This window comes from Pan paniscus, chromosome 13 (genome assembly GCF_029289425.2).
Source record: "Pan paniscus chromosome 13, NHGRI_mPanPan1-v2.0_pri, whole genome shotgun sequence".
Lineage (NCBI taxonomy): Eukaryota > Metazoa > Chordata > Mammalia > Primates > Hominidae > Pan > Pan paniscus.
In genome coordinates this window covers 31,580,020-31,599,634 of record NC_073262.2, presented here as the reverse complement: position 1 = coordinate 31,599,634, position 19,615 = coordinate 31,580,020, and the positions used below count along the sequence as shown (strand labels likewise).

General features: G+C 36.5%; 1 protein-coding gene and 1 long non-coding RNA gene across 2 annotated transcripts in view; one reads left to right on the top strand and one right to left on the bottom strand.

Moving 5' to 3' along the window:
* The window catches only part of ARHGAP15 (Rho GTPase activating protein 15), a 639,510-nt gene that overhangs the window by 174,782 nt on the left and 445,113 nt on the right, over positions 1 to 19,615 (top strand). The gene's annotated exons all lie outside the window — the stretch shown is intronic.
* Positions 1 to 19,615, bottom strand: part of LOC117979348 (uncharacterized) — a 277,618-nt gene that overhangs the window by 9,845 nt on the left and 248,158 nt on the right. The window contains exon 2 of the long non-coding RNA XR_008624481.1: positions 1,194 to 1,289. This is a non-coding gene — a long non-coding RNA (uncharacterized LOC117979348). The remainder of the gene's footprint in view (positions 1 to 1,193; positions 1,290 to 19,615) is intronic.

Below are 19,615 nucleotides of genomic sequence, written 5' to 3'. Positions count from 1 at the left end.
TATTCACAATAGCAAAGACTTGGAACCAACCCAAATGTCCATCAATGATAGACTGGATTCAGAAAATGTGGCACATATACACCATGGAATACTATGCAGCCATAAAAAAGGATGAGTTCATGCCCTTTGTAGGGACATGGATGAAGCTGGAAACCGTCATTCTTAGCAAACTATTGCAAGGACAAAAAACCAAACACCGCATATTCTCATGCATAGGTGGGAATTGAATAATGAGAACACATGGACACAGGAAGGGGAACATCACACACCAGGGCCTGTTGTGGGGTGGGGGAAGGGGGGAGGGATAGCATTAGGAGATATACCTAATGTAAATGATAAGTTAATTGGTGCAGCACACCAACATGCCACATGTGTACATATGGAACAAACCTGCACGTTGTGCACATGTACCCTAGAACTTAAAGTATATAATAAAAAAGTGAACTTAGAGTTTTGCATTCATCTTTAGCCATTTGATTGTAAATATATTTATTCACAAGTGATTAAAATGAATATCACTTATTTAAAAATAAAAATACATTAAACATATTTAAAAAAAGCTCATCACTGGTCATTAGAGAAATGCAAATGAAAACCACAATGAGACACCATCTCACGCCAGTTAGAATGGTGATCATTAAAAAGTCAGGAAATGACAGATGCTGGAGAGGGTATGGAGAAATAGGAATGCTTTTATACTGTTGGTGGGAGTGTAAATTAGTTCAACCATTGTGGGAGACAGTGTGGCAATTCCTCAAGGATTTAGAACCAGAAATACCATTTGACCTAGCAATCCCATTACTAGGTATATACCGAAAGGATTATAAATCATTCTACTATAAAGACACATGCACACATATGTCTATTGTGGCACTGTTCACGATAGCAAAGACTTGGAACCCAACCCAAATGCCATCAATGATAGACTGCATAAAGAAAATGTGGCATATATACACCATGGAATACTATGCAGCCTTAGGAAAAGATGAGTTCATGTCCTTTTCAGGGATATGGATGAAGCTGGAAACCATCATTCTCAGCAAACTAACACAGGAAGAGAAAACCAAACACTGCATGTTCTAATAAGTGGGAGTTGAACAATGAGAACACATGGACACAGGGAGGGGAACATCACACACTGGGGCCTGTCAGGGGGTCAGGGGCTAGGGGAGGGATAGCATTAGGAGAAATACCTAATGTAGATGACAAGTTGATGGGTGCAGCAAACCACCATGGCACGTGTGTAGCTATGTAACAAACCTGCACGTTCTGCACATGTATCCCAGAACCTATAATAATAAAAAAACTATGATCAGTCTTAAAGCAATACTCATCTAGTTTTATGGGTGCTTCATCAGACTTGTAATATAAGTTTTGTTTGAACCAAATAAAATTACTAATTTTGTAGTTTAAAATGGTCAAATATTGGCTCTCTAAACCTTTACAAAACATATCACTTCCAAAATCAAAATTAAATATAATAGTGGTAAAATTATAAAACCCAAATAATATAGATATATCAAACTTGAGATACAATCAATCTTCTTATTGCAGTGTTTAACTGTCAATGAACTCTTTGGAAAAAATAAATCTCTAAAGTGAAGCAAGTAGCGTGTCGGTGCTTTAGGAAAACTGGTTCTTCTATACAAATGGAATTTTAGCAACTGTTGTAAACAAATTAAGGGTAATTTAAAATATATAAATAAAATTTAGTGCCAAGAGCATGCCAATCAAATAAAACTAGTTAATACTATATTCTTTAAGATATTCGCCAAATAAGTGCACTGTGTATCTTACAAACAAATCACTTTATTATAAAAATAGTTTGTGAGAGGTACTTATGTTGAATTTTTAACAAAGGTTGTTTTTTAATTTTGGAAAAAATATTTTTCAAACACCTGTTTTCCCACTTCTTTATTAAAATCTTTTGGAACAATCTCAGTAATATTACTGGGCAAATTGTGAATTTCTTATATAAGGATATGGCACATCTCTTCAAATGAAAATACTGCGTGACAGTAAGAAAAATGCCTTAATATATTTACCAAAAATGTGAGAAAGACATAGAAAGTCATTCTGAGACTTATGGACAGAGATCAAAGAAAACAGTGGTTACTACAGTGCTCGGATTTGTAGAGATAGGGGGAGACGACTGCCTGCTTAGAGGAGAGTAAACACTGCAGTGTGTTCAAATCATAAGACTTGGAATTGGCTAAATCTGTGTTTGAACATTGGCTCTGTCATTTACTAGCTAATGACAGGCACATGTAACCCACACATATCGATTATATCTTCTGATAAATAGGGCTAATAATCATATATAATAATAGACCTCAGGTGCTTATGGAGATCAAAATAGATGATATATGCAAATTGCCTTGCACAGTGCCTGGCAAACAAAAATATTAATCCTTCTTAGAATTACTTAGGAGAGGATCTATAAAACAAGTATAACTAGTCTGAAGACCATTAGGGTTGTCCTTGGATAAGACAGACCTAAGTCCTCTGAATCCAGACCTTCATTTAATTCACTCACCTCTTGAGTAGCAGTAGGATTTTGTTTTCCTCAGTGGGAGCAGCCCTTGGATAGTCTTTTTCCTCTCACTTTTTCCATCCCTTTCCCCCAAATCCCACCAACTTAGAATTAGTTTTCTATTGCTACATCACAAATCACAAACTTGACAGCTTAAAACAACACACGTTTATAATTTTACAGTGTCCATGGGTCAGGATTCTGGACACAGCCTTGCTGGGTTCTCTGCTCAGGGTCTCACGAAGTTGCTATGAAGTCGTCAGTGGGGCTGTGATCTCCTCTGAGGCTCAGGGTCCTCGTCCAAACTCACTGGTGTTGGGAGAATTAAGTTACCTGTGGTTGTAGACTGAGGTCCCAAGTCCCATACACTTTATGACATAGCTGATTGTTTTCTTCAAGGCCAGCAGGAGACTATTGCTTCCATTTTGAGCCCTTTTTCTGGGGAAGGGCTGATCATCTTTTAATGAGTGCTCTTGATGAGCTCAGCCCTCCCAGAAGAAGCAGCCTTCTGATTAACTCAAAGTCAATGGCTTTGGGACCATGGTTACATCTTCAAAATTCCCTCACCGAACCACAGGAGTGATATCCCTCATATTCACAGGTCCTGTCTGTAGTGAAAAGAGAGGATTATATTGGGCATTTATGCCAAGGGGTTATAATTTTGGATACCATATTAGAATTTTGCTTTCCACACCTCCAAACTATTTCAACTAAATAAAGGGCATTTCATTTGGCAATATGGATAAGTTTTAAATGCTAAGGCTCAATAAAGGTAGTAACATGATATCAACATGCAACTGAGGTATCATCAGTTAATACATTCTGATCATTCTGATCAAAACCTTCTGTCCCATATTACAAATTGAATAATGAGGGAAAGAGGTTGGTCTGGATGTAACTGGTTAATATTTTCAGTGTGAAAAGAGAGAGAAAAGAGAAACTTTGCCCCTCATTCAAACGAAAGAAAATTTCAAATACCTACTGTTTGGAGTCTATCCAGTTTACCTTCCAATGACTTGGGGCTGAGAGAGCTGAACATTAGGAGGTCTCAATCAAGCAGCTGGTAAAATAAATTACATAATTTGAAATATTTTCTTTTTTCTACGATATAATTCTTATGACTCCATCTCCAAAAGAAAAAAAGTTCCATTTAAATGAGGCATCACTGCATTTATTCATGGATTCTTATATTTGTTGAAAAGCCTTAGTTTTAGTCTTTCATGAACAAGAAACTAGATACAGCACACAGTTTTATACCTTTCTTGATGAAAAGAATATAATTCACAACCTCTTTCCTCAAACAGGTACATTTAAGCAAAATTTAAGAAGAGATAATATGCAAACTTTTAACTGTGAGCAATTTTTAAAAAAATCCTTCAGATGGTAAGCTATGCTGTTAGGTCTTTGGTATAGCTGTGAGGTAGGGGAGAATGGAGAGAGAAACAGAATGGGAATGAAATTAATCATTACTTAATTGATTCAATAAAAATAGAATACCATAAATAGAATTAAATCATATCTAAGTAAATTTCTGTCTTAGAGTTTCATCTCATACTCTATTAAACATTTTCAACTTTTCTTATGCATTAAGAGAACCATAAGGGGAAATAAGCAAGCACTTTGTAGCCAGAAAGAACCACCATGGGATTCTTGAGGTCGCACTAGCTCACCGGATAATATTAGGCAAGTGACTGACCCTATCCAAGATTCTATTCTTTAAAATCAAGGGTAATTGTACCCAGTTTGCAGGATTGAGTTGATAAGAAACACACACACACACACACACACACACACACACTACACAATACACTACACAGTGCCTAGCACATGAAAGAGCTATGGTAACTATTGTAATTATGAGTCTTTATATTGCCAATGGCATGTATAGATTGTTTTAAGCAAGAATATGATAGAACAAGCATCCCTGGTAACCTGTCATGAAATGCTGGGGAATGTGATAACTGTAAAATCATTGAGTAAGTCAACGGAGAAGTGCACATTAATTATTTGGTTTAAAGACCATTATAATGTTATTATTACATGACACAAGTAAGACTACCTGGGAAAACAGAAGCTGATTCTACTTAAATACTTTATTTACACTTTCCCATATCCTAAGAAAAGATAGTAAATCAGGAAAAAAGGGCAAACAGATATATTAAACATAAGGGCTAGTATTTGTGCTGATAATGAAATTTGTATTTGGTATTGACCTTCTTGGCAGCCAAAAAAAAAAAAAGGAAGAAAATAATATATTTTAAGAAAAGAAAACTTTTTATGGAGTTTATTCTGATAATATTATCTCATATTGTTCTTTGTGTGTTAGTGCATTGCTAAAGGTATTTTCATTTTTGTAGTCTATCAAGGACTGTTAATAGAAAAATTACAGCGTAATAAAAGATGACACACTGAAGGAGATTTGTTCAGCTAATGAGGCCTATTCTTGTGGAATCAACCTTTTCCCTTCATGCTATACCTCTATTTTTAAAATTTAGCAACAAAGAGCCTAGTCAAAGCAATTTGGAACTTTGGCCAATACATCAGAAAATACACACATAATAAAAATCAACATTATACAGATACCATTTGCAGCTGTTGGCTCTGCTGAGAGCAGAGGTTCCCATGTACGAAAGATTTGCCTAAAATCTCAGAGTCAAGAAAATTCAGTTCAAATCCATCTACACCAAAGTGAGTGTAGGCTGATCACTACACTTACTTGGATAGTTATTTAACAACCTTTAAATGAAGAAATGGTACTATACTGATGTCAATGCCCACAACAAGGCCTAGTACATCGGATACACTCCACAAATATGTTTTAAGAATGAATACTATTCCTCTGTGATGGTGGAACCAGTTTGGTGGCTAAGGAGGGTTAGTTGATACAAATACTTGATATTTATCAATTAGAAAAGGGGAGGTGGTAACAATAAAATCCCTAGGTATGTATCAGGGTTTCTCAACCTAGGCACGCTTAATATTTTGTATCAGATAACTCTTTGTTGTGGGGGCTGTCCTGTGCATTGTAGAATATTCAGCAGCATCACTGGCTTCTGCCAACTAGATGCTAGTGGAATCTCAAGTTGTGACAACCAAAAATATCTCCAAACATTTAGACCCCATTTGAGAAACACAGGCATATATGAACTTGTGTGTGTGTGTGTGTGTGTGTATACACACGATGATGATAGATAATAGCTTTGTTGCATATTATTTGCTTTTATTGTACTTTGAATATGCAAGATCAATTATTTTCAATTATTTTATGTTCTTTCAAGGCATAATAGATAATTAACACAATTAGCCCAATGGTCACTTATTTTGAAAATAGCATGAATATGGTCTAAAAGAATTGAGCGTTTTCCAAAATTACAGCTAATGTACTTCATTGCATTGCTTATGGTTCTTGATAAAAATCATGCAAACATAAGCAGTCTGATGTTATTTTTTTGTTTACAGTATTACTGTGTTGTTTTGGTTAACAGAATGAAAAACAGCACTGTAATACTACAAGTAAAAATGTTTTATTCTTAGTTTGTTTCATCAATAAAAGCTGACATTTTTGCAAGAAAGATGTTATACTATTGAAATTAACTTTTAGTCAATTGTAAATAATTGTATTATATCGGTATGTTATCATGAAGATTAGAAATCATTTCCTACAGAATCATGTTTTTGCTTCCTCAGCACTGTTTCAATTGAAAAGAATTTGAATGAAGTGCATCTCATTACTAACATAAAATAGATGGAGCTTGAATAATTTTTATATTTATTTTCCATGGATGGCTATTACATTCCTTATCTATCCAAATTTTATAAAATAAATTGTTTTAATCCATTCTTTGGAGAGTAGCAATGAATTTATTTTTGCAAAAGCTATGCATCTGAGTATACTGTAATATGCATAAAGCTCTGTTAACACAGTTATTTATATAAAAAGTGTAGCTGCCTTACCTTTTATTTAATTTACATACTTTATTTACTTTCTGACAGGTTCTTCTCTTTGCATTTTTATTTGCAAACCAAAAATGTCTTTTCAGATAAGTCAACTAAAACTTTGATGTACTGTATAATCTAAAACTCTATAAAATATTTTATGTATTGTATAGGTTTATATGAATTTTTAGGCTGAGGATATAGAATTTTGGAACTATTTCATTAATGATTCCCATATGGTAACACCATACTTCTTAAATATGATGATAGAGAATTGTCTTTTGTCTGAGATCATGTTTAGGAAAACCTACAGAACTTAAGCCCAGTCTGTTTCGAATGGAAAAACATATCTCTGGCTATTTTTAAGGGTTGTTATTTCTTCTCAAAATATGAACTTCACATAATATGAACATCTTAATCCTTAGAGAATTTGGTACATTTACTGTAACCTTATACAAAAGATTCATATTTTTCTACTCAAATGTTGGAAGCAATAAAAGTTGCCCTTGTATGTTTCATAAACTGTAACAGGAATCACCCACCAGTAAAGTAATAAGCACACGGTGTATCAATTCAAAGACGTCCAGTTTTAGAAATATAAACTTAATCCTCTTCCCCTCCCTTTTTTTTGTATTTAGCTTTTGTAAGCATGGTTTGTATTTGCATAACCCACCATTCATATTCTTGTGAGTTCATGATATAAATAATTTGAAAAATTTCATTCAGTTCCCCAAATTATTCTAGTCATTATGGATGATTCATGAGAGGATTAATCTCTTGGATGTGACATAAAACTAGAGAGGAAAGACACTACCTATCATATCATTTGCAGTTAAGAACATGCTGCATATCTTTAAGCTTTACTTAAAGTGCTTATAGTAATTGGGTGTGCATGCCTTAGCTCCGTTAAAACCCAAACAGCAATATGGGAGAGTGTGGTTTGTTTTTTAAATGTGCAAGGAAGGAAAATTAGTGAAATCTGTTTAAGTCACAAAACTGCCTCATTCAGGACCCAATTCAGCAGCATGGAAAAAGTAACTCAAGTTAACTGTACTCTTAGCATATGTCTAAGCTCACAAATTTCAATTCACTTCAAATTTCTTTCTTCTCCCATGGATCTGCCTGCAAAGAAAAGAGATACAAAGATGGCAAACTGGTTCAACAGTTCATTAGCCCTAGATTCTCTTAGGGTTTTCAGAATAAAAACGTGTCCATTTGCAGGCCAAATTCCTTTATGTGTTGGAATGGCAATGCGCCTCAAGAACTGTTTACGTTGCATTGTGGGCCTTCCTTTTTTTCCCCCTCTTCACCCTCTACTCCTGCCACTGCCATACATGATTACACACATGCATATGGAGTTAAGGGTATAATGTATTTTGATTTTATCCATGCAAGTAAAATTTGGTGGAGGAAACAAAACTAAGCTAATGAACAAAAGATTTCAGAATTATACAGAGATTGTGGTTTAGTGACCTAAATTGCACCATAATCCTTTAAAGGATTACAGTATTTGGATAGAAAAAAAGATTTATCTTTCTATAATGGCATCTCTGTATAAGAGGATATTATTGGATATGAGCTGCATGGTAGCAGCAGATATTTTTCTCCACGTCTTTCGGCAGTTCAGAATAGTTCTCTGATCCATCTGAGAAGTAGCACTGAAGAATTAGTCCTCATTTATAATCAAACATTCTTGAATAACATTTTCTTCCAATTTTTGTTTTAAAGGTCTAACATTTGATCGTATGTTTTCTTTAGTTAACTTTCTATATTATATGGCAATCTCTGCAGTTATTTTTTTCAAAGATAAAAAGAAAAAAAAAGCATGTTCAAAAATGTAGAAGTTATTTTTGCAGTAACGTATGTCATGATTTTTAAACATTCAGGCCTTTAAACTTTTTTTATAGTGTATGTTCTTGCCAATCCCAGCACAGTTCTACAAAGTAAAATATTTGGCAGTGAATTCATATTAACAGATGGAACAAGAAATTAACACGTTTTTGCTTCGCTAATTCACAGTTCTTTTAATACGCTAATTCTAAATCACCTGTTCTGACTTTGACAGGCTACAGACACCTGTTTGGGGTAATATTCCACAGCTAATTATTACATGAGAAATTCAGTTTCCAACAAAAGGGTTGCTGTGTGAAATTGCCATTGTAGTTAACAAATTAATATCAACTATATACAAATACATTTCTGATGTCTTAATTTAAATACAGCTAATATACTACTCATCTATAACTAAAGAATGGTATATAAAAACTAAGACTGCCCTCTTAGTGTTTGAATTCTGTCTGTCACACTTTACACCATGGTTGCACTGATCAAGTCAGAATGTTCTTCCCAGTAGCAGTAATTTACTGTAATACTGTATTTTAAATGGCAGGAAAAGAGTATAGAATTTTCAAGTGGCTGGAAAAATTCCTAACTGTATGTTAAAAATGACTCAGGAGAGTTAAAAAAGAAAAATACTGACAAGATGAGAGAGAAAAAAAGAAAAACTTAGCTTGGGTAGCATAATATGGAAGACAGAACAATAAATAAACAGAAAGTCCACTGCACTACCGAGTTTTTGAAGTATGACGGACTTACATGAAGTCCCACGAAGACTGTTGATTTGTTTGCTAAGAGAAAAGCAAGTAAACGATGCCAGATATTTTATGGATAGAAAATTAAATACCCGCTTCTTATAACTCAACAGAGTTATAGCTTAATAGAGAAACTACTTCTATTTTCCACTAAACCCTGATTTTCTTTATCTTCTATATTGTTCTTAGTTATTCTGACATGGTCATTTCCCCTGTGTCACCTCAGACAACTTCCTTTAACAGTAACTCCTTTCCCTGCCTCCAATTTCCCCCATAAAAACCATGCTACGGGAAAGTGTGGAGGCAAGGAGTGTGTGTATGGGAGGGTAGGTTGGTGGAACAAGAAGCAAAAATCAGAAACGTAAGGTTTTTAGATGTTTGTAACATAACGACAGATGCTGAGGTAGAGTCTATCTTTAGGTTTGCCAAAGGTTCCATTTTGTGTGTCTGTTTTTTGATTCTCTCTAATTGCTGTTCAGCTTTGTATGTGGCTTTGCTAATGTGTCTTCTGTAGCCACATTGTCGTTTCTTTAATTAACCTTGATATCCTAGTACCCAGATAGCAGAGTTCATCAAGCAGGCACTTGGAACTTTTAAGATTCATGCTGTTGTACTTTGATTTTTAAGACTTATTGTACAAAGTATATTTTTAAAATGCATTTTTATTCTGCGAGACTTAAGGTGGATGAGGAGAGGGCTTTTTTTTTTCTTGTTTTGTTTTTTGTTTTTACATTTAGCCTCCAGCCTCCTTGTAATTTTATTGTTTTTCTCCCAAATGCTACTCTAGAAAGCACATGGTCTTTCTCTCAAACCATGCTTTATGACATTGCTATTTGCAGAAATTTAACTGGCAGCCCACCCCAGGAAGATAAAATCCTGTTTCATCCAAGTTTGGTTCCCTCCTACACCCACACCTGAAACTATATTTCTGCCAGAGCCTACATTCTGCTAAGGAAGAAACCAATCTTTTATAATACTTCAACATACGTGAATTTTATTTTATTTTTAATTAAAAAATTACATTTCTCATCCAAAAATGCTAGATGACATTTAAAGCTAGAAAAGTGTTTCCAAATAACTCACCTTTACAATTAACTCTTATCAGGACCAGATAGTTATTTCACTGTACCAGGGCAAGCACATGGCTGGGATGAGGCTGGGCAGTGAAAGGCCTCCATGATGATTGCCACTCGATCTCTTGGCAACGTGCAGAAGCACATTATCCCACAGGATTTGCTCAGGGCTCAAAGTTTGTAAGAGAGTTACTGGTACATAATTGGAATGAGACCAGTTTTATTTTCAGTTAATAAGATGCTCAAAGATAAATGAAACTTCCTGGTTTTCAAGGGAGAAAAAAAAAGACTCTTAGGAAGCTTATACATCTCTTAAGTTTTTCCTGAAAACATTTTTAGACATACATTTGCTACCTCTAAAACAACTTGAATGAATTAGATCTAGATGATAATGGAAAATATTTAAGGTTTAACACTGAAAGGATAATGACCTTGCAAAAGTGTGTTTGGCAATTATATTCAATGTGAAATTCTTAAGAAAATTGCTCAAGATAATGAATGACATCACGATGCAATTTCACTCATCTGTCCTCAGTTAAAACACTTTGACAAATCAATTCATTAATAAGTAAATCTAATATCCCTGTACTGTCCTACCTTAAATATACTCATTATATATAATGCAAGACAAAATTATGTAATTTTGCTATGGACTAATATATATGTACGTATCTTTATTTTTATGTATGTATGTGTGTATCACACATACATACATATGAATACATTTTAGGGAGCCTATTTAATCCTTCAAGGAGGTTTGCAGATTACAATGAGTTCTTGCAGCAACAATTATATTTCACTTAATACTTTTCTAAGCAAGTAGAATTTTAACATATCAGACTTTCATAAAACAGAAAGATTTATGTAACTAGCAGATGCTATTAATTGATAATCACCATTTATAGCCTTATACATATTTTAAAATAGTTCCCTATACATATAACATTACGGTACTATATTTAGGGTTTTATTTATAGAATATATTTTAGAAGGAATTAGGTAGCTTTCATTTAAAAAATTTAATTTTCTTAATTTAACCTAGACCAATTCTATTAATTTGTCAACTTAGAATCATGATATTATTATAATAACAATAGCTTACTTTGATATACATGTGGCTCCCAAACACCGCTAAACATAAGAATTGCTGGGATAATTTTTGAAAAATACAGATAGCAGAATACTAACTGTATTGCCAAGGAGTGGGACACAGCTGTCTGTATTTTATAAAAACTCCCCAGGTGCTCCTGTGCAGGATGGGAGAAAATGCTATCATTGCATAGTTTCTACTAGCCAGAAATAACAGTTACAGAATAATACTAATAACTATTATAGGAACAATACCACCAATAAGGACACCACTAAAATCTACTCTCTCCAACATTTTTTAACCTAAAAAATAACAAGTCGTGTTATATATTCCTGAATCACCTTAATCCTTTAAGAAATAAATATATATTAAATATTTATTTAGGCCTGGAGCAGTGGCTCACGCCTGTAATCCCAGCACTTTGGGAGGCAGAGCCGGGTGGATCACCTGAAGTCAGGAGTTCAAGATCAGCCTGGCCAACATGGTGAAACTGCGTCTGTACTAAAAATACAAAATATTAGCTGGGCGTGGTGGTGCGTGCCTGTATTCCCAGCTGCTCAGAGGGCTGAGGCAGGAGAATTGCTTGAACCTGGGAGGTGGAGGTTGCAGCGAGCCAAGATGGCACCATTGCACTCCATCCTGGGAGACAAGAGCGAAACTCTGTCTCAAAAATAAAAATAAAAATAAATAAATATTTATTTGTAAGGACCAAATACTTTTTAATTCAAATTGTTACAGACGGGGCATTATTTAAGAAAATCAGACTTTCCTCCTAGTTTAGGTAGGAAATCACCAACCAACCAATCAATCATCATCAAACCTTCCTGCATAAATGCCATTCTCAAACAAGCAGTATTGACAACTGCTGAGATTTGTTAGAAATGCAGAATTTCAGGCCACCCTGGACCTACTGAATCAAAATCTGTATTCTGCCAAGATTTTCAGGAAGTTTGAATGCACAATAAACTTTGAGAAGAACTCCCCAGCACTTGTGTGTGCCCACATCCAAGCTAGGTGCTAGAGTACCCAGAAGCAATATAGGTGTGCAGAGATTTATCTTTGCCTGGCAGAATCTCGCTATTTGTAATATATACATATATATTAAAATATGTTATATATATTTTAATATATATAACATATAGACTTTGGAGGCTTTCATTTGAATTTGCATTTGAGTCAAAGTCCTAATTCTGGCTACTGTCTCTCATCCATCACGAGATTCTCTGATCAATTCTGTCTCCAAATATGTAATCTCACTATAAGTATCAAATAATCTAATGCATCAACCTTCAAAATGTAGCTAGAATCTCACCATTATTTCCAGCCTAGATTACAATAAATCACTTCCTAACTCAGTCCCTGCTTCTATATTCACTCCTCTTATGGTGTATTTTCCAAAAGTAGTCAAGCTCAGTGACTTTAAAAGACTTTAGGCTTATTGTTCCCATTCAAAATTGAACTTACATAGTTATAGTTTATGTACTTTAGGTGTCTGCTCAAATGGTAGTGCCTCAAATAAACTTTTCCTGATTATTGAATTTAAACTAAACTTCCTGTGTACCCCTCTCTCTCTCTCTCCAACTTTACCCTGCATTTTCCTTTAGGGTCCTGTGGTCCTCATCACTCTTTGTAAGCAATTGTATCATATTATTAAATAGTTGACTGCCTGTCTTCACTTGGAAATATAAGATCCAGAAAATAGACACTTTGTCTTTCTTGTCCCCCAGTGCCTACAAGAGTACCAGATAAAAACAGGAAGCAAATAATTTATGAGTGAATGTTTAATCAAATTAGTGAGCTAGGATATTCAGTGCATGTGTGGTTATTCATTGAGTGTGAAGTGTATTCATTGAGCACCTAATATATGTCACTATGGCAGACTAAAAAATGGCACATAAAATATATGCTTTTGAGAAATACATGAATAAACAATAGGCATATATTGCACAAAATACATTATTTGGGAGTTGAAGGATGATTTCAGTGGCACGAAGTAGAAGAAAGAAGACTTGTTTTGAGAAGTAGGTGATATAGTGATGACATTATCACAAGGGCAAATAGCAAGCTTTAGGGCTGAAATATCTAGAGTATTATGCGTGAAACAGCATACCTGTGGAATTGACAGTTCATTAGAAAGACATCTAGTGACTAGCTTTTGGTGGCTTTACCTCCAAAACTGAGGATTTTGTACTGTATTCTGTAGACAGTATTTTCGAGAAGATAGTTATGTGTTCACAACGGTGGTTTGGGGGGATTCATGTAAAGGCAACATACAGGATGGACTGGATTAAGAGGCTGCAAAGACAGATAACTGGTTAGGAGATTGCTTATCCGAAGTGGAAAGAGTAGCCTGGGTGAAAGTGTGGTATTAGGAATTTAAAGTATTAAGTGAATTAATAACATTAAGTTTCAGAAAAGCAGATAGCATATTACTTGTATAGGGTTTTTGTTTTGTTTTGTTTTTTGCTATCAACACCTTCATCACTATTATGGCACATAAAACTATCCATAAAATTTTATCCTTTTTTTTTGTCTTTGATAGAGTCTCTGTTACCCAGGCTGAAGTGCAGTGGTGTGATCTCAGCTCATTGCAACCTCCGCCTCCTGGGTTCAAGCAATTCTCTTGCCCCAGCCTCTCAAGTAGCTGGGACTACAGGCACGTGGCACCACACCCGGCTAATATTTTTGTATTTTTTTTTTTTTTTAGTAGAGACAGGTTTCACCACGTTAGCCAGGATGGTCTCGATCTCCTGACCTTGTGATCTGCCCACCTCGGTCTCCCAAAGAGCTGGATTTACAGGTGTGAGCCACCATGCCCATCCCATAAAACTTTCACACAATCAGAACGATAAGGGTACTAATATAAGCTGTGTAGATAACAATCCTTCCAGTGATTATGGATATTATCATTTCCTGTTGATTTAAGGCTCAAATGATTTAGCATAGCAGTCTTGGCAATTATGAATCTAAAAACGGGAGTTTATTATCTTCTCAGAAAAAGCCATCACTTCACTTCCAGATTAAGGGCCTTTTTTTTTTTTTTTTTCAAACAGTCAATACAAAAGACAAGAATCTTTTCCTATATTCAAAAGCAACTTTCATTTATTGGGTGGTAAACTGCTTACAGGCACAAGTCTTTTAATCTTCATTGCTTCCTATTTCTGAGCAACAGTTTTCTTAACCCAACATGAGAATATTAAAATCGACCTGGTAGGATCATGATGAGGGTTAAATGACATAATCTAAGTTAAGTCTCAGTCTCTATGCCTGAGTAGAAAGTCAATAAATACATGTTGCCTTCTCTTTCTCCTAGCACCTAGAAAAGTATCTTGACAACATTAATGCTCAATAACTGCTTGCCAAATAAATGAATGTTGTTGAGTTTGCACTAAGTAAATAATGACTTTTTAAACCATTGACCAATAAGCATTCAAATGATCAGGTTCCGAAAACTCCCGTGCAAATATCTTATAGCAATGAACCTCAACTGCAGTCCTGAAATTTTTTCTTAATCTCTTCTAGCCCACAAATTTCTCTTCCTATAGATTTGTGTAGTTACCTACTTTTCCCCTTAATATTCATTTTAGCCATCTGTCTCCTATCTCCTAGACCACAATTTGTTGATTACTTGCCAGGATATATATTTTCAGTGCTCTTAGATTGATAGCTCCATTTCCTTTTTTATCCCTTCCACTCCCCTCTTGTGCATGGCAAAAGATTTTCTTTATTGGGTCCCGCCTTTTTTTTTTTTTTTTAATATGGTGTCTCACTCTGTTGCCCAGGCTGGAGTGCAATGGTGCAATCTCAGTTCACTGCAGCCTCAGCCTCGCAGGTTCATGCAATTCTCCCACCTCAGCCTCCCGAGTAGCTGGGATTACAGGGGCACATCACCATGCCCGGCTAATTGTATTTTTGATAGAGATGAGGTTTCACCATGTTGGCCAGGCTGGTCTCGAACTCCTGACCTCAGGTGATTTTCCCGCTTCGGCCTACCAAAGTGCTGGGATTACAGGCATGAGCCACCGCACCTGGCCAGGTCCCACTTTTATTTAATGCTGTTAATTTCTATTTTAAATAACATAATATGTTCCCATATTCTGTGCTCCCCAACCCCTGTATTCTCTCTTCTATTTATTCTTCTTTCCTACTTATTTTATGAAACCCTTTTCTGATCTGCACTATAAAAATATTTTCATCTCTTTGCCCATTTTGTCTGTTGCCCAAAGTATTATCTTCCTAATTGGATTAGAAAACTCATCTTTATAGGGCCTTTTATGTGTTCTGTGCACTTATGGTTTTCTGTAAACAAAAATAATAAATAACAGGTGGAGAGCTAAATATATAACTCACTAGGAATGGAGCATTTCAAAGAAGAGGAAAAGGCTATGTCAGAAACATTCTACATAGAGTACACCAAGTTCGGTAAAAATGTAAATGGTCTTCAACTGTTAAATTTAATAGACTAAATCATGCTGTTTATTAATCATAAAAAGTAAACATTTCTACTTATCTACATTTTTTCAGAAAGGTATTGTAATAAATATTATTATAAGTGTGTATGTCTGTGTTGTACCACCAAACATGAAACCTCTCCTCTGTCCTCATCTCTACCCAGTTCTTGGTAGGTACACAGACAGATGGACTCAATGAAAGATAATTAAAACTATGGGGAACTTGCTAATATAAACTACATGACCTGATTAGGATTCTTTAGCTGCATCAATTCTGTCTTCCCATATTTTAAGTCCTACCAGACAAAGGAGGGGCCAGGACAGTGGTGGGCTGGAGCTGGCTGCAGAGCTGATTGTGCACATCTCTTCTGAACTCCACATTCCGTGACATAATGTCAGCCCTAAACTGGCCGCAATGGGAATATTCACAGTAGGGAAATTGATAAATGCCACAAATCAGGACGTCCCCCCCAACCCCGCAGAGATCCTGTGATAAACATTTATTTGCACAGCATTCACCCAGGGCCCGGAAATTTGGGGCAAACATATGCTGGAAGTCACTTGACTATAATTGAGAGAAAGCAGTAAGAAGACCCTAGAATCTAACTGGGCTAAGCAAAGCGGCACCCTACAATCTAACTGGGCTAAGCAAAGGGGGAATTCAGGGATGAATCAACAAGAAGCTGCTCTGGGAGAAAAGATCATAGCAAAGAGTTAAAAATGAGACTAGACAGGGAAGCTTGGGAAAATTCTCCCAGCAAAAATAGGGTAACTGCATGTTCTTTGTATTGGATAGTTACGTCCCCTGGTGGGTTAGAGAGGGAGGTTAATGGATTGGGTTTTTAAAGCCCTAAAGTGAACAGGATGAGATTTTAAATAAAAAGTGACTTTTTAAGAGTCATATTGCTGCAGAGCTTTGCGTGCTCTGCAGCAATGTGACTCTATCAGATAACAACAGATGTACCTGGTGAGACTAGATTTCTGTACTTAGGTACAGCTGTTCCTAGCTGTAACACCACCTTGCAGCCAGCACCAGGCTTTTGCCCAGGGCCTAACAGCCTCCACTTCCTATGGGGGGATTCACAGCCACGGCCCTTGGATAGTCATGGGTACCCCTGGATGCCTGGATGCCTACCCTGGCTCTCAGGGCCCACTACCATTTTCCTGGTATCCTGAGCATTTTTCACAGGGGAAGAGCACAGTTTCAGAATGAAGATCGTGTGAATGTAGAAAAGAGGAAAAAGGCCTCAGAGAACTAGAACAAGCACACTCAAGTGTATACAAAACATATAAACACATGGTAACTGCCCCAGTCCAATGTTAGGTCATGGAAAGTATAGGACCTTTTATATTGCAAGTGACAAAAGCTCAACTCAAACTTGTGGAAGCATAAAAGGGAATAAACTGACTTAAGTCCCTTTGCTCTCCTCTTGTCCACTGGTTTTATTTATAAACAGTTTTGCTCTCATAGTCGGTTCACACAAATGTGCTCCTCCTTAGCACTCAGGCAAGCAGCTAATAGGAGAGAGTGCTTACTTCTGGTAACCTCCGGGGGAAAGTCCTAAGAGGGCTGCTCACTGGCCTTGCCGTGGTCACCTGCCCTTCCCTGAACCAATAACTATGAGCAGAGAAATAAAATTTTCTTCTGGCCTGAGATCCTCTGCCAGACGTGGAGAAGGGCCTGGGCCCCATAATCTGAGAGTACTTCCTCCAAGGAAGGAGTGCAAGTTAGCTAGAGAGAGATATCTATTACAATTCTTTAGTTTTGTTTTTGAGACAGGGTCTTGCTCTGTCACCCACTTTGGAGTGTAATGGCACTGTCACAGCTCTCTGCACCCTCAATCTTCTGGGCTCAAGCCACCTCCCACCTCAGCCTCAGAAGTAGCTGGGACCACCAGTACACACCCTGCTACATTTTTGTGGAGACAGGTCTCTATGTTGTCCATGCTGGTCTTGAAGCCTTGGCCTCAAGCAATCCTCCTGCCTTGGCCACAATTATCTTCCTAATGGAGTCGTAGGGGACTTGCTGAAAACCTCCATAAGTAGATACAAGCTCTAATAATAATCACTCTATCTAGACGATTACTTTTTTCTTGCTAATTTTCATCTTTCCTGGATTCTATGCCTTTTAAAATTTCTCTCTCCTGCACATACCCAGTGTTCTTTATTTCTACTGTTTTTGGAACAGCTCCAATGAGGCCGCTCAACCACTCCGTGCCATGCCCAACTGCAGATCTGTATCAGAGTTGAGCGCTCTCAGTGGCTGGACTCCTAAGCAGTTTGTTTCTGTCAGGCTGACTGATGGCACTTAGGGGATATTGTGTTGATTTGCCAAGAAAATCCATGATCTAAGTAGAAGGGGCTGCTTTCTTAGCATAAAGAAGCTAATACATTTACTATTTAAGGTGTTATTTTTATTCATAGTTCAAAAGTTTAATCAGAGAGTGGGTTACCTTCTCAGTAACTCTCTAGAGCCCACCGTAAGTAGCTTGTGAAATGAATGGCACAGAAATAATAGAACAATGATAGTTAATCTAAAATGCCATGATGGATTTCCTACCAAATGTAGAAATACAATAATGTAATAACAACAAAAGGGATATTCTTAATAATAGCAAGTAACCACAAAATTAAACATTTTCATTTAGTTAGAATTTTGAGGCTTAAATAAGTTTTGCAGTTTTCCATTTTAAACTGTTGCCTGATGGGAAAAACCAAAGGTCAGCATTACCGTGGATAGAATGACCTCAGGATCTAGCCTAATTATTGCTGTTACTGAATTGTTTGTTTACTTCCCGTCTGAGTTGCATGATGCTTCGATGTAGTACTGGATTAGAGAAGGAGGAGGAATTCATGAGTGAAATGTTTGTCCTGATAACTGGGAGAATGGCTAAGGTGAAGGTTTAATATTGTAAGTAAGCAACACTATTCCATTTGCAATGATATGAACTTAATTCCTTATCTTTTAATGTTTGTACTTTTAATTATCAACCAACTGGTTGTCTATCTTAGACTAATGAAAATTAGGTGACTTTGGAAATAATGTTTGGTGCTGAATAGTTAAAAGCTTGTATCCATCTGTCCCTACCTTGACCAAAGCTTCCAGTTTGCCTAGGACTCTCTTGGGTTGATGTATGTTTTTCAGTGTACTTTTTACTTTGTGCCTCCTTGCATAAATTGTTTTTATTTAGAAAATGTAGATAAGCTACGTTTATGTTATGTGTGAGAGTGTTTCATAGATTCAGAAGGAACACGTACAGGTTTGTTACATGGGTATATTATGTAACGCTGAGATTTGGGCTTCTAGTGAACCCATCACACAAATAGTGAACATGCTTTTTGTTTTGAAACAGTGGATTGCTCACCAAAATCAGTGGAAATGGGTAATGAATGAGGTCATAAAAGTAGCTTTCTTCAGGAATCTTTAGGATCTAATGAAGCTGGATATGTGCATTGCCCAAAGATGGCTTAAGAAGTCTATGAATGTGGGAATTGACTTGGACTTGATGATCACCTTTACTTAGCACACCAAACTATAAACACTTCGGACAGGGATGTAACGTCTGAAAGTGTGAGGAAATTTACTTCAACATTGAAAAATCAGTCTTACCTCAAAAATGATTCAGTGGCCCATTCTGTTTTATTATATTTTCTAATTAAAAAAAAATCTAGGCTGGGTGCGGTGGTTCATGCCTGTAATCCCAGCACTGTGGGAGGCTGAGGCGGGTGGATCACGAGGTCAGGAGATCCGAGACCACGGTGAAACCCCGTCTCTATTAAAAATACAAAAAAATCAGCCGGGCGTGGTGGCGGACACCTGTAGTCTCAGCTGCTCCTACTCCGGAGGCTGAGGCCAGAGAATGGCGTGAACCCGGGAGGCGGAGCTTGCAGAGTGAGCCGAGATCGCACCACTGCACTCCAGCCTGGGTGACAGAGCAAGA